We start from the raw sequence: 14256 nt of genomic DNA, 5'->3' as shown, positions 1-14256 counted from the left end.
ACGATAACAACAACAACAACAATGATAACAACAACAAGTGGGACACTGCTAAACACTGATTGCGTTTTAATGCCAGTTATGGATGAATAGATGAGCACAACGAGAGCAGCATTTCATGTACTTTGATGAGAGCATCTTCCTGTAAGACTCTCAAAGTGAGTTTCTATGTGGGTATCTCTATGTCTGTGTGCGAGTGACTGTACAAAAAAGCTTAATTTACTCATATACATAAGCACTCAATATATATGTTAAGTCAAAGTATATAAATTACTCAAGTTCTACATAAAATAACTCAAGTTGAAGAGAAAGTTAATCAGAACAAAGTTTACACGTTTAGCACATACTCTTTAATTAGTTTTCAAACCACCAAATACGGAATAGAGGTGAGAGAATGCAGCTAAACTCTTTCTTATTCAACATAAATCTCATAAAACTGACAACTACTATGAAAACAGTGAAATTGTTGAATCAGTAATCTATATTAAAAGATATGTTCGATAATGGTAAAATTATTCTTTGGTGCTGATCTACTATACAAAGATTTTGTAATCTGTTTGCAATTTTATTCGATTTAGACACAGTATAAAGTTATGATGAACTGTTGAAATTAATTTTGTAGCATTACAAGCCCCTTCAAATGATAATATAATGAAAATGTACAATTTTAAAATGAAAACTAAATTTAAGGTATAATAAGTACAGATACTTTTTTTTCGAGTCGAAGGCTTCAGCAGCCAGTACTCTCTTCTCTATTAAATGTAGTATTAAATACTAGATTTAATATAATAAAATAAAAATAAAATAAATATTGTAATTTTTAGAGATCGAAATATAAGGAGAGGTGCTACTGTTGAATTACAAATATAATTTTATTTTTGCACCAATAGATTATAAGCTTACGAGCAAATCGTAAAAGATTTTGCACAATAAATTCTAATCAGCAATTGGTTAAGTTTAATAAAACCTCAAGTTCAAAATGTGTTGAATAATTGATTAGTTCGATTAGTTTAACTATTGATTTATTCTTTTAGCTCACCACAAATTCTCTAAATATTTAGTTTTCTTCTGATTATACTTTTAATCATGCAAGCCAGACTCTACGCTCCATTCGACTGTTAATAGAGAGCGCTCTATAGTTGAGCTATGCCAAGCTGCAGCTGTTAACTGCTTTCATTTGGTTTCGACCTGCCTTCTCTTGAGCTGACCTTCAGCAGGAGAGATGGAGATGTGCAGAGGAGAAACTGTGTCGATAACAAATGGGGCAGCTTCTTACGCTTCTTTTGCTTTGGTGGCGGCGGTGGCACACATAGAGAGATATTCTCATTTTTAACTGCTTGGCATTTGCAAACTGCAGCGTCATTTAAACTTTTCTCATTTGCTGGCAGCGCAGCAGCAGCGAGCGATGGCCAAAACTTTACCCTACATTGCCAGCGGTTTGGCCGACACAGCGGGAAATGCAAAAGCGGAAGCGGAAAGGCATGCAAGAGAAGTGAGAGAAGAGAGAGTTGCTTCAGTTGCTGCTGCTGCGGCATAAGACGTTGCGCCAATGGGGCGGCTTCTCGATGCACGATGCTCGTCATTGTTTGGCCAAACATTTTTAATATGCGACTAATTTGCAGGGAAAAAGTGGACGCAATGCGGCAAGCTGCTTCGACCCAGGTGCAGAGTTGCAACACGCATAAGGCGGAGGCTGCAGTTGAGTTGTGTCCCGTGACAGAGGCTATTGTTTAAATTCAATTCCCGTCTTTGTCGTCTCAACTACTTTGAAAAGTTTGCTACGGCAGTAGCTCCTTCTGCCTGCTGCTTGCTGGCTGTTTGACTTTCAGTCTCGAATGATTTACCTTACAAGATAAACAGATGACGCTGGCAGAGCAGCAGCAGAAGGGAAACAAGGTGGCAGCAACTGAGCTGAGCTGAGCTGAGGCGCAGCAATGAGGCTTTGGGCTTTGTCTGAGCAGCCCAAGTTTGACTTTTGTCTTTTGAGTGCCAGTGTCTCGATGTCTGTGTGTTAGACAGAGCTTTTGGATAATGCGCTTGAAATTGTTGCTAAGAGTTCTATTCCTTCCAACTCACCCCACTCCTGCTCCGTTTCTCTATCAGTTTTCTTTTCGCTCTTTCGTTGCATTGGGCTTGGCAATGCAATTTAAACTCTTTGATAACTCCGAAAAGTGCATTTGGCTGACGAAGCGTCGGCGCCTTCTGTGTTATCAGTGGCCAAGTGCAAGACAACGTGTAGCCTTCGAAGAGTATGGGGGAAAGAAGACACATGAAAACACAATAGCAAAAGTTTGATATGAAACTGCAGCGCGCAGCTCGCGACGCGTATTGCAAAACTTTTCAATTGTAATCCTTGCATCTTCGTTTTCGTCTTCCACTTCGTTTTCCTTTACTTCTATACTTTTCTATCTTTATTCGGTTTACTATTCTTTTCGCTGCTATTTGTGTGTTTTCGTTTTGGTTTTTTTTTATCTTGCTGCTTTTTGCCACTTTTCGTCGCTCTGATTGCGTTGAATTTTGAACGATGCCTGGTCGATAAATTGCCAAGCATTTGCATTCAACTCTCAAAAATCAGCTAGAAAATGCAATGAGCTTTGAGCCAAGCACCTTGAAATGAATTGCACTATTACAATTCGATCATCGCCTCACTTTTTGTCTAACATTCTTCGTTAAGATCTTAGAGAAAAATTTAAAAAATACAAATCGAAAAACTAACTTTAAAGAAATGGCAAAGTCTGCTATTGCAAAAGTTGTGGGATTAAGTTGCCAACTGAATTTATCAGTCTTCGCAGTATTTTCGCATCAATGCCACAGAATGAAGCAAAACTTTAAGAATGAACTGGCACAAAACAAAAAGCTGTCTAAAAAAATATGTAAAGAGCAAAGCTAAAGACAAGGCTTACTTTAAAAATAATGTATACATACAGTACGAATATTTGAAATAAAAACAAGTACTTACCATTTTAAAGTGTCACAAAAAGTAAAAGAGGCAAACATTTAGTTGAAAACTGGAAATAAAAACAAAGGGTAAAAGATTAGAGACTTTGACTAAGTGCTTACAGCTTAAGGCATTGTGTGAGTAATAAATAAAATGAATTAAAATTGAAATAAAAGTAAAAACATATAGAAAACTTTTTGCAGAAATAAATTATTGATTCATTTCATGTTCAATTTTTCTAGGCCTTTATTTTAAATGCATTTTAAGCAACAATTTTTAATTTCCTTTTACATTTCTCTAAATTTTTTTGTTAACTCATCAGCTGTAGTTGTTGATAACCTCTGTTTAAAATCATAATCAAATCTAAGCAGCTGACTAATGTTTGCCACTTATATGCTAAGTTTGTGACTTGGTTTTTTTCAGTCATCGCGTATTTTTCAACACTGTCAAATGATAACCACATCGCTGTCAACGCATTTTACATCTTTCTCTCTCTCTCTCTTCGGTCTCTGTCTGTTTTTGGACTGCCTTCAATTTGTGGAAACTTTGCTGACTCATTCGTGAAGTGGCCGTGGCCGAATTGTGTTAAGTTAAAGCCAAAAAGCATGCCAATTCCATCGCTGTTTCAAAATATGTCACGTGCTCTCTCGACTGTTCGTCGTTTGAGTTGCCAATAACTGAAGGGACACATGTTCCACTTGCCCGCCCAGCATCCTGTTTTCCTGTAGTCCCGTAGTCCTGTAGTCCTCCGCTGCCCTCTACTGCTGTCAGCAGCTCCGCTTGATGCCCTTTTTCTATCCAAAAAACTTGTCACTTTTTACGCGCAGCTGCAGTTTATTTTAAGATTGGCCGCGCACTTTGTCGACTTGTTTTGGCTTACTTTCCGCTTTCCAAGTCGTCGTCCTCGTTCGTCCTGTGTGAGTGTGTGTCCTTTGGATGGCCGAAAAAGTTTTGTTGCTGCCTCCGTTTACCTCCGGCTGCTCGCTCTCGTTCTCCGTTTTCCCGGCTTGGCTCTTAACACTTGTCGCTACTTTTTAGCTATTTTGATTTTTAAGAAACAAAAACTGAGAAACTTTTGTTGCTGATTTCTTTTGCAATTTTCAGCGGAGGCTCAACCAGGAGCAGCAGCAGCAACAGCAACAGCAGCAGCAAAAGCAGTGGGCCAGCTGCAGAATGGACTTGGGGATGGGAGGGGGATGTCTCCATCATGTGCGAAATAAGTTTCACACTTAACGACATAACAAGTTTTTGAGAGCGTTTCCCGACATCCTTGTCCAGGGTTGTCAACATTATTAAGCAGGTCATTGCATCAAGTGTTATGGCCCAGGGTTGCAGCTGCTGTTGCCGCTGTTGCAATTGCAGTTTCAGCTGTCGTTGCAGCAGGCGAAACGATTAATCGAAGGGATTCTTTTGGAAAATAGTTTTATGTGGACTTAACTAAGTTACTGTTAATATTAATCAATTAATCACATAGTCTCGTATGAATAGTGAGAAAATGGGAAATAAAGTTATCCATAAATGAAATTCTTATTTAAGGTATCTTTTCGTATTGATAAACACAACTATTTCAAACATTAGTTTACTATCAATTATTGAGTTTACTATTTGAATAGGAAATTAAATTTTGAATAATCGATTGTCGATTATTATTATCCATTTAAAATTAAGAAACAGGAACAATCAACATCATTTTTGCTATTGTTGCCAAAAATATTTCAAACATCAGTTAACAATCAATTATTGAGATTACTATTTAAATAGGAAATTTTAAATAGGAAGTTTTGAATAATCGATTATTATTATCCATTTAAAATTAAGAAACAGGAACAATCATAGTCATTTTTGCTATTGTTGCCAAAAATATTTCAAAGCTTAGTTTATCAATCAATTATTGAAATTAAGTTTTCACTAATACTTCAACAATTATCTATATGGAGTTGGCGTTTAGGTTTTGCATTAATTTGGTTTGCGGAAAGTTTGTTGGTTCATATTGTTAATTATAGAACAGATAATAGAACTATTTTTAAACTATTATAAAAAATTGTTTAAAAGGAGCTGTTAGATTGAGATGGATTAACGAAAAATTGTCAAAAAGTGATATTTGATTGAGATGGATAAAATAAATAGATTTATAATTTTTTATTATTCTTTATAATTTAATAATACTGCAATACTTTCCAACCTATTATGCATCTGCTGCATTCGTTGCTGTGCAGCCCTGGCTTTTGATGGAGGTCATAGCCCGAAAGTGTTATGGGTCGTATTGTGGCCGCGTTCTGTCTAATGAATATGGCTAGCAGTTTGTGCGTCGCCTGCATTCAATAGCAGCAAGGCTGATGAGAGGAGGAGGAGGAGGAGGGGGAGAGGGAAGTAGGAAGGGGCGCGGTCATCAGCGAGGACAATATGTAATTTAATTTCATGCATTGCCTGGCTAATGCGCTTTCGCGCTTAAAAGTATGCTATAAGTAAGGAAAGTGCGCAAATGTGCTTAACAAAAAATAAAAGTTTGCTTTTTTTGTCTTTTCTTTTTTGGGGCAAAATTGGGAAAGGTGGCGGAGGAGTAGAGTGGAGGGGAGGGGAGGGGAGGAAAGGGGAGGGGAGGCTGCTGCTAGTGTCGCAAGGCAGCGGCCTGGAAACAATGCGCGACATTCAGGCGACATTGTTGCCAAAGCTTTTTACAACTCACATGAGCAGCCGTCCTTCCCCTTCCCCTTCACCTCTGCCGTTCTCCTCCTTCTCCTTGCCCACAGCTCTTCTCGCATTGTCATTTGTTTGTGCCGCAGCAGTTGTAGCATATTATCTAAATGTGTTGCATGCGTGTTAGTCACTTTGTGTATGTGTGTGTTTGTTTCAACATTCTATGATTTGTTGTTGTAATGTGCTTTAATGTGAAAAGTTTTTAATGCTTAAGCTGCGCGTCGCCGACGTCGCTACTTCACTCGCGCTTAAACCCAAAGAATGAAACCCAGAGCTGTGGAGGGAAAGAGAGCGGAGGGAGGGGTGTCTAAAGATGGCACTCATAGCACACACACACACACACACACACACACACACATACTCATTTTCTTTGGCTCAGTTCTGTGCTGCGTTAGTTGGCAACTTTTATTTGTGGTTTTTTTATGTAAATGCGCCCAAGTGATAAGGCAACTTTTCGGCTACTGCAGCAGAGGGCGTGGCATGGAGAGAGAGAGGTTAAGTCTGAAGAAGATGGGGTCGGTAACTGACAACTGAGGCAATAAGGCAGGACAGAGACTGAGGGGAACGAAGCAGGCAGCCAGCGACTGTTGCTGTCATGTAGTATCTAAGAGCAGGCAACATGAACATGTTGCCAAATGCCATCGCCATCGCCATTGCTATTGCCATTGCCAGAGAGGCGCCTTTGTTGTTATTGCTGTTGTCGTTGCTGGGAAATTAAATTTCAGTGACTTTGTTGTTTATTTGCAGCAAGGGATCTCTTTCTGCTGCTCTTCTTGCTTCTTTGTCGTCGTCTCTGTCGTGCAATGAGATTTCTGTGAAAGGGTATTATGACTTTCAAATTGGCTCAGTAAGAGCTTGGTCAACTACATAACTTAAGCCTGGCTAACTAAAATAGTCAAATGAGAGCATTCCCATGCCATATGAGTTGGCATTTCACCCTTAATTAGACTACTGACTGACTACAGTGAAAGTTCTTTGCCTCAAGAACTTTCAAATTATGCGCGATTTATTTAGCAGAATTTGAGTTCCTTATTTGGTTTCATTTACCAAAAATCTCTCAGCTGAAAATGATTTCAATTAAATGAATCGTTTTGTGTTTGATTTTGTTTTCTATTCAAATTGTATCCTAGAATTTAAATGATTTTCCGAAAGTAAACACTTTAAAAATGAAGCTTAATTGTTTGATTGTTCAATGCCAATCAGACTAAACAAGTGTTTTGCATTTCTTAATGCTGTTGATTATTTAATCAATTATGCATAGCATTTCACCTTGTTGTATTTGCTTTAAAAGGCAAAATTTCTTCTTACCCTCCACAAACAAATTTGTTAATTTGCAGTTTAATATTACTTAATTAATAAGCTATTTTAGTGGCTCAAAAGGATTTCATTAAATGCAGCCGCAGCAGCAACAAACAAAAGCAAAGTCAACTCCTCGAGCGAATATCTTGAAAACTGCAAATCTCATAAGCTCGTTTAATAGAATAAAGCCGAAACATTTTAAGGCAAATGAATTTGCGGAGCAATTATTTAAATGCTTTAATAATTAACTAATAACAAGCAAACAAACATTGACAAAGGTAGACAAAGAGAAGGGGTAAAAAGTTGTCTTAATAAATATATTTCGCATTGTGGTTTATAGTTCACGGGATTTCACGAAATGGACAGCTCAAGTTTTATTGGCAGTTTCTGTGGAAATGGATTAGGTTGCTATGCTGACCCCAAAAAGTATGCTATAAATAATTCTGTGAAATTAGCTTAATTTCAGACAAAGTTCGCAGAAGTTATTAATTATTTTAGCAATAAATTTGATGGCTTTTCAATGAAATACACTAAATTATGCTAATGTTCTGAATCTTTCAATTAATTGTGTAGTTTTAAGAGTATCGCAACTTCGTTCTCTGTGCTGCTATTTCAATTTGCTGTGTGTTTTCTTATAGTTCTTTCGCTTGCTCGCTGTCAGACACTTACTATGCCAGCATGTGTGTGTGTGTGTGTAAATTAGAGAAATTTACGTTTATTATTATTTTTAGTGGTAGTGCTCCTCGCTCGTCATCTCAACCGACTTCCACTTCCAGCTGCTGTAGTCCATTGTGTCTCCAACGCAACGCAACGCAACTCAACTCATCTGCCAGGGCATCTGGGTGATATTTATGTATGTTTTCTGAGGTCTCTCTTCCACTCTTCCACTCTCTCTCTTTCACTCTGTCTGTCTGTCTGTCTTTCTCTGCTGCCTTTTGTGTATGCCGCTCATGTGTGGACAGAGATAACATGGCAAACGATGCGTTCTGGGACTGTCTCCCACTACACAACTTTTGGCGAGAGAAGCGAGAAGCGTCAGAGACAGCTTTGAATATGAGATGCGAGTGCAACTTTGGACTCTGTGTGATAATTATGGGCGCTGCAGGCGATAATTGCCCACTAAACGTACCATAATCTAGCACATGTGTGAGTCGATTCTCTTTCTCTTCTATGGCTGTGGCTATGTCTCTTCTGTGATGATGATGATGCCACAAAAGCCGAAGGCAGTTGAAAAAGTTTTTCTGGTCAGGCCTTGACTGTGCTGCTCTCCCTGGTCAGAAATTATTCATGCCGCTTCAGCGTCAGAGTCTCGCAACATTCGAGTCGAACTTTTGGCTCCATGTTTAATTGCCATCCCCAACATTAACAAGAGCACAAAGCAGCAGCAGAAAGCGCCAATAACAATAAAAGATATTAAAAAATTTGTGTGTCGTTCGGGCAACAGTTGAGTAACGACTCCCATCCGTCTGTCATTTTCCTCTTGTGTGTCTTCCGTCTTCGTCATCATCTCTGTTTGTGGCTGGGACAAAACTTTGCTCATTTTTATTTAAGCCTTAAGTTGCTGGTTTTTATGTTTCCTTATTGCATTGTTGTTCCTTGTGTATGTGTGCCGGCAGCTTTGTCATTTTAAAGGCAACATTATTGGCTTTTGCCAGATAAGTCCCGGCCGTAAACTATTTTTCTTACATTTACGTGACGAGTGGGCCAACTGACGCCACCAGCGATGCCACCGCCACCGCCATCGTCACCGCCATTGCTACGGCTACCGCCAAATGCGAAAAATATTATGCCTTATCCTTTTTAATAGTCAATCGTTTTGCCATTTTGTTCGTGTTGCCGCAAAGGCAAAATATATATATGTATACAAAAGTATAACAAACAAAAAAAAAAAGGGGAATTAATTTTATTTTAATGCTCGTTGCGTTTTGTTGGGGATTTGCGAAGGGTTGCGAGATTGCCAATCCGCTCGACACTTGGGCCTGAGCCTTATCAGCGATGCAGCTATCCTAAGTCCGCAACGGGTCTAACTACAACAAAACGAAAACCTGATGCCCGGCAAACAGAATAAAGCGAGAGATAGAGATGCTCAAGTGATGGCGGCTCAGGGGGGATGAGAAGGGTACGTTTGGAGGTGTTGTCAGGTGTGTCGCCTGTTTTTACCTTTTTCTGCGTTATTTATTGCAGTTTAAGTGAGTTGTCAGTGAGAGCGAGAGAACGAGTTGCCAGTGGCCAGTGCCAACCAAAGAGAATGTTCACACTACCACAGCCAAGTGAAAAGAAAGCTTGACATGTGGGCTGGCTTACAGCTATGTAGTTCATACATACATATACACATACCATATCTGCTAGATAATGTGTTTTTAATTGAAACTTAAGGCTGCAACTTAAACTGTAACGAGCGAACGAGGAAAAGCGAGAAAAAGCACTTTGTGTTTTGTCGGAATTAATTTAAAATTTTTCCAGAAATTTAATATTATCCTGAAAGGTTGTAAAGTGAGTAGAGAGCTAATTATATATATATGTAATATAGAAAAGAAATTTAATATAATATAAGGAGAGAGAATATAATTTAAATAATATGGAATCAGGAATATGGAATATGAAATATGGAATCAGCAAGATAAAATATGGAATGAATATAAAATAGGAAGTATGGAATATGAGATATGGGATATGAAATATGGAATATGGAATAAAGAATATAAAAGATAGAGTATAGTATATAATAGTATGGAATCAGGAATATAGAATTTGGAGTATGGAATACGGAATACAGAAAATGGAATATAGAATATGAGGTATGGAACATAGAATACGTAATATGGTTTATAGAAAATGAAAAATATAATTCAGAATATAGAATATAGATAATGTAGATATTGAGAAAGATATACTATATATAGATAAACTCTTTATCAGTATAATGTTGACACTTTAACCGTAGTTTCTAGTGGTGTAACTGTAAATTATCGTCCCCTGTTTAAGCATCTCTAATAGCACTTTGAGCACAACCCATCCGTATTTTTGGTTCTCGCGTTAATCATAAGCATGAAATGAAAGTCTTGAAACTTTCAAGATATTTGGCAGTTGCTTTTGCTTTTGCTGTTGCTGCGTCGCTCGTTCGCCTTCTCGTATCTCGTATCTCGTATCTCGTCTACCTACTGTCTGTCTGCCTATTCATCTAGTTATTCATCTTGTAACCCCTTTTCGGGAACTGCTTCGCTGTTCAGCTCCTGTTGCTGTATGGTCTTATTGTTGTTGTTGTTGTTTTTGTTTTCTGGTTCTGGTTGCCTCGGCCTTTGTGTCAGGTACTTGGCTGGTAGCCTTGGCCAACACTTTTCACGTTGCGCGAAATTTATCATGATTCCATTACATAATTAAATCCGTTTTAATAGAAACTTTGCACATCTTTGTTGTTGTCTTCGTCTTCGTCGACGCTGCTGCTGTTGCTTACGATATTGTTGTTGTTGTTGTTGTTGTCGCTGCTGCTTTTGAGATGTATTTGGTAAAGTTTCCCATGGCGAAATTGAAAAACAAAACAGCAAAGGCAGCAGCAAAGTTGTCGACTGTCTGCGTTGGCGTCAGCGTCGCCGTCGGCGTCGACGTTGGCGGCAGCGTCGCAAATGAAATTAAGAAAGTAACCAAAGAAGAGAGCTCGCCAAAGTTGCCACGCCCCCGCCGAGCCCCCTTCAGTGTAGCGTCACCCCACCACACACAGACATAAACACACACAGACACACCTATAAGAACGAAGGAACGCTTGGTGAAATGCTTCGCTTTGCTTTGCTTTATCTGCTGCTGCCATCTCTTCTCTGTATCCATGTGCACTCCATCTCCATCTCTTTCACTCTGCATCTCCATCTCCATCTCCATCGTCATCGTCATCGTAATCTCCATCTTCATCTCCGTTAGCCGCTCGCTTGCTCGCTCACTCTCACTGCTTGCTTCTCTGCCTTGCTCTGCTTGCTGCTCTGCTCTGCTTTGCTTTTTGTCTTGATAAATTACCCCGTCCTTGGCAGAGACGTTGGCGACTTGGGCGACACAGTAAAGTGATATTTTTATTTGGAAGTCTTCTTCAATCTCCCCCGCGCTCCCCACCACCTCGACATTTTTAAATCTTGCCAAATTGTTAACGATGTGAAAGTTGCCACTGTAGCAGTAGGCGGCAGCCAGTAACAGAAGTGGCAGCAGCCACTGTGTGGCAAGCAAGTGGGTGCAGGGAAGGAGGAGTAGGGGCAAACAGACGCTGACTTGGGCGTTGCTCGGTCGACGGCAAAGTTTAGTAAATGAAAATAATTTTCAGTTGGAAAATTATTTAAAGTAGTTCATTAAGTGGCTGCATTTTTAGACAAGTTTAACTATTTGTTAACTATTTCATTTAGCTGTTTTTTTGTGTTGTGGTTAACATTGCAATTTTTACTTGGCATGCGAGTGTCTGAAACTTATGTATATGAATCATAAATTACAGCAATAAATTCCTCAGTGGAGGTGATTTATTTGATGATATTCATTAACTCAACTATTCCATTGATTTTCTTAAAGAGTCTATCTGTAAAATCTCTTCTGTATTCATTGTCTAGCTTAAAGTATTCTCTTATAAAACACATATATCCTTGATTATTATATCGATAATCTACGCACATTTTACTGCTGTATAACATCAAAACTTTGTTATTACTCTCTCTTTACTTTACTACTTTGACTCCTTTATATCACTTTCACGAACTTCTTGCATGTTTATTTGCTGCGATTCACCTGTAAAGTAATTGCCTCAATGAACGGACATTCATCATACAAATTCAGGCAGTAAACTTGTCAGTAGACAGCGTGCAAAACTTTCGTTCCGTTGAAGTAATTTGAAATAGCTTTGAATAAAACAAATAATATCTAAGGCTAAGCTTTATGGTAACTCACACTTTTCTAAAAGAGCTTGGAATGCTAGAAGAATGCATTGCAAGCAGTTCAAAGCAGTTACAAGCAGTTCAAATGGCATTGATGGAGTTTCAGAAATATTTTTGCTTTTCTCTGGCTTTTCCATTCGTTGATTGTACTTTTTGCAGAGTAGATTGCTTTGCGCATTTGCGTTTATAATTTACTTTATCACATTATCGTGTTTATTGTCCAAATTGTTTTTTTAAATGAGCAGAGAGAGAGTTGTACTTGGTTTTATAGACCTGCTGCCGCCTCCTGCTAATTGTCTTTTGCATTTGCATATGCTTTATGGGACTCTTTGCATTTTTATTTCACAAACGAAACATGTAAACATTTCTATTGTTATTCGTATTCTTTATTGTTGTAATAGTCCCAAGTGTATGTTGATAATCAACAAATCCCAAATGTGTTGCATGCTTGCAGGCTGCCCCTCCCTCCCTCCCTCTCTCTATCTCTCTCTTTCCACATGCAAGGATAGATTCGTTTTTTTTTTTGTGTGTAGTACTTTTGTGGCATGTGTGTACATATTTCATTTTCGTTGTCCCAGGTTCAGTTTAGTTTTAGCCATTGTCATTATGGCTTGGTCCTCTCTCTCTCTCTCTCCTACTCTTTCTCTTTTCGCCAACTCATTGTAACATAGTTGGCAGCACAGTCTCGGAGGTGGAGCTGTTGTTTTGTAGTTGTAGATAGAATTTTTGGCCCAGCTGAGCTGAGCTATACGTTCGCACATTGCATAAATTTGGGCGCTTAATAACATTTTAATTGTTGTTGTGGGCTTTGACCGTTGGAGAGCATTCGACCGCTTACCAAAAACAAAAAAAGAAAACACAGAAAAACTGAAAAAATATAAGAATTCATTCCCTACCCCGTTCTGTCATCCAATAGCCTCGCATTATTATTATCATAATGAGCGTGTGGTCGAGTCACTGAGGTCGCTTCATTTCCCGACCCCTTCCTCTCACTCTCTGTGTGTATGTGTGTGTGTTTGTTGAAAGGAATGTTGCATAATGTGGCTGCGTCGGCAGCCCGCAAAGCATTCGAAATTATGCATGCTGCGGTATTTTTTTTCTTTTTTTTCTCTGCCAACCATTGTTTTCAGTTCGTTGTTGATTTTTTGCGCTTCTTCGTTTGCTCGGCATCGTCGTTGTCGTTGTTTTTTTTCTATCGTAAAATAAATTCAAGTTGGCTCGACGGGTCTATTTAGATTTAAAATAGCACCACGCCTCGGTGAGTTTATTACCGTAAGCGAGTTTAAAGCGGTTCCACTAGAGCATTCTACAATGCCACCTTCTCTCCTCCTGCCACTTGGCTTATCAACTTGCTATTAAATCTCTCGCGGCAAAAGAAAAAAACAACCAAACACACACAAAATATAGAAACTTTGGCCTACGTTTACCCTGCCGCCTCCCGTTTGCCACGCCTCGCTGATAAGCTAAAATTTTGCTGTGCAAATTTATTTGATGTGTTTTATTGTGCTGTTAAATTTCGCGTGGCGCACAAAATGCCACAAACTGGCAAACTGGCAAACAGAAGGACAAACAGCAGCAGCATATCCTCCATCGCATCTCTCACTCCTCCGATCCTAATTTCTCTTCTCCTTCCCCTTTCCACCGCTTGTTGGCATATTCACCACTTGTAAGCGCCTCTGACATTGTCATAGTCTTCAGCTTGCTTGGCTCCATCAGCCTGGGCCGTTTATCATTTGCAGAGAGCTCTTGTAGCCCATTTTTCAGTTCGCAGTTCTCAGTTTCTAGATAACTGCTGCTGCTGCTGCTTTCTTTATTTTCTATTTTCTATTTTCTTTGTTTTACTTGTTTAAGTTGTTGATGCCACCCGACAAAGTCTCTAAGCAAAGTTCATTAAATGGCGAAGATGAAAACAGGTAAAGCTTAAGATTTGCATACAGCTACTGAACTCAAATAATGTCTCAATTTATAAACAGATTGTTGCCATTTAAAGTAATCTCATAATTTTGTATATCATTTCCGTAAAGGGCCAGAAGAAGAGATACATTAACTAGCGGACTAAGGACTGAATGGTTTAACGACTGCTTGAATACTCTTAAGTTTTCTAAGTGTAATATTGAGTTTAAGAGAAAAATTGACTAATTTCATTGTAGTTAATAAGCTTGAGAATACATTTGGGCGAAGTGAAGAATATATCGTTATGATAAATGGTGATCGGTTTTCTAATTATTCTAAAGGTTAGCATTTAATCCAACAATATCAAATATTAATTTTTATAGTTCTACTTACCCCTATTTTTCTCCACAAAAGTTCTGCAGCAATAAGTGAACTGTAAGTAATAAAATATAAGCATATATGATATTAGAATGTTATTAAAAAGAACTTCAGTTGGAAGAATTCACTAATCGAATATATTTTATTCAGTAT

General features: G+C 38.6%; 1 long non-coding RNA gene across 1 annotated transcript in view; it reads right to left on the bottom strand.

Annotated features, from left to right (window-relative positions):
* Positions 1-14256, bottom strand: part of LOC127565122 (uncharacterized) — a 216065-nt gene that overhangs the window by 12246 nt on the left and 189563 nt on the right. Inside the window, exons 8-9 of the long non-coding RNA XR_007954510.1 lie at positions 14119-14158; positions 2957-3005 (exon numbers count right to left, since the gene is read on the bottom strand). This is a non-coding gene — a long non-coding RNA (uncharacterized LOC127565122). The remainder of the gene's footprint in view (positions 1-2956; positions 3006-14118; positions 14159-14256) is intronic.

The sequence above is a fragment of the Drosophila albomicans genome, chromosome 2L (assembly GCF_009650485.2).
Source record: "Drosophila albomicans strain 15112-1751.03 chromosome 2L, ASM965048v2, whole genome shotgun sequence".
Taxonomy (NCBI): Eukaryota; Metazoa; Arthropoda; class Insecta; order Diptera; family Drosophilidae; genus Drosophila; species Drosophila albomicans.
Note: the sequence above shows the minus strand (reverse complement) of the source record. Positions and strands in the feature narration are given on the sequence as shown.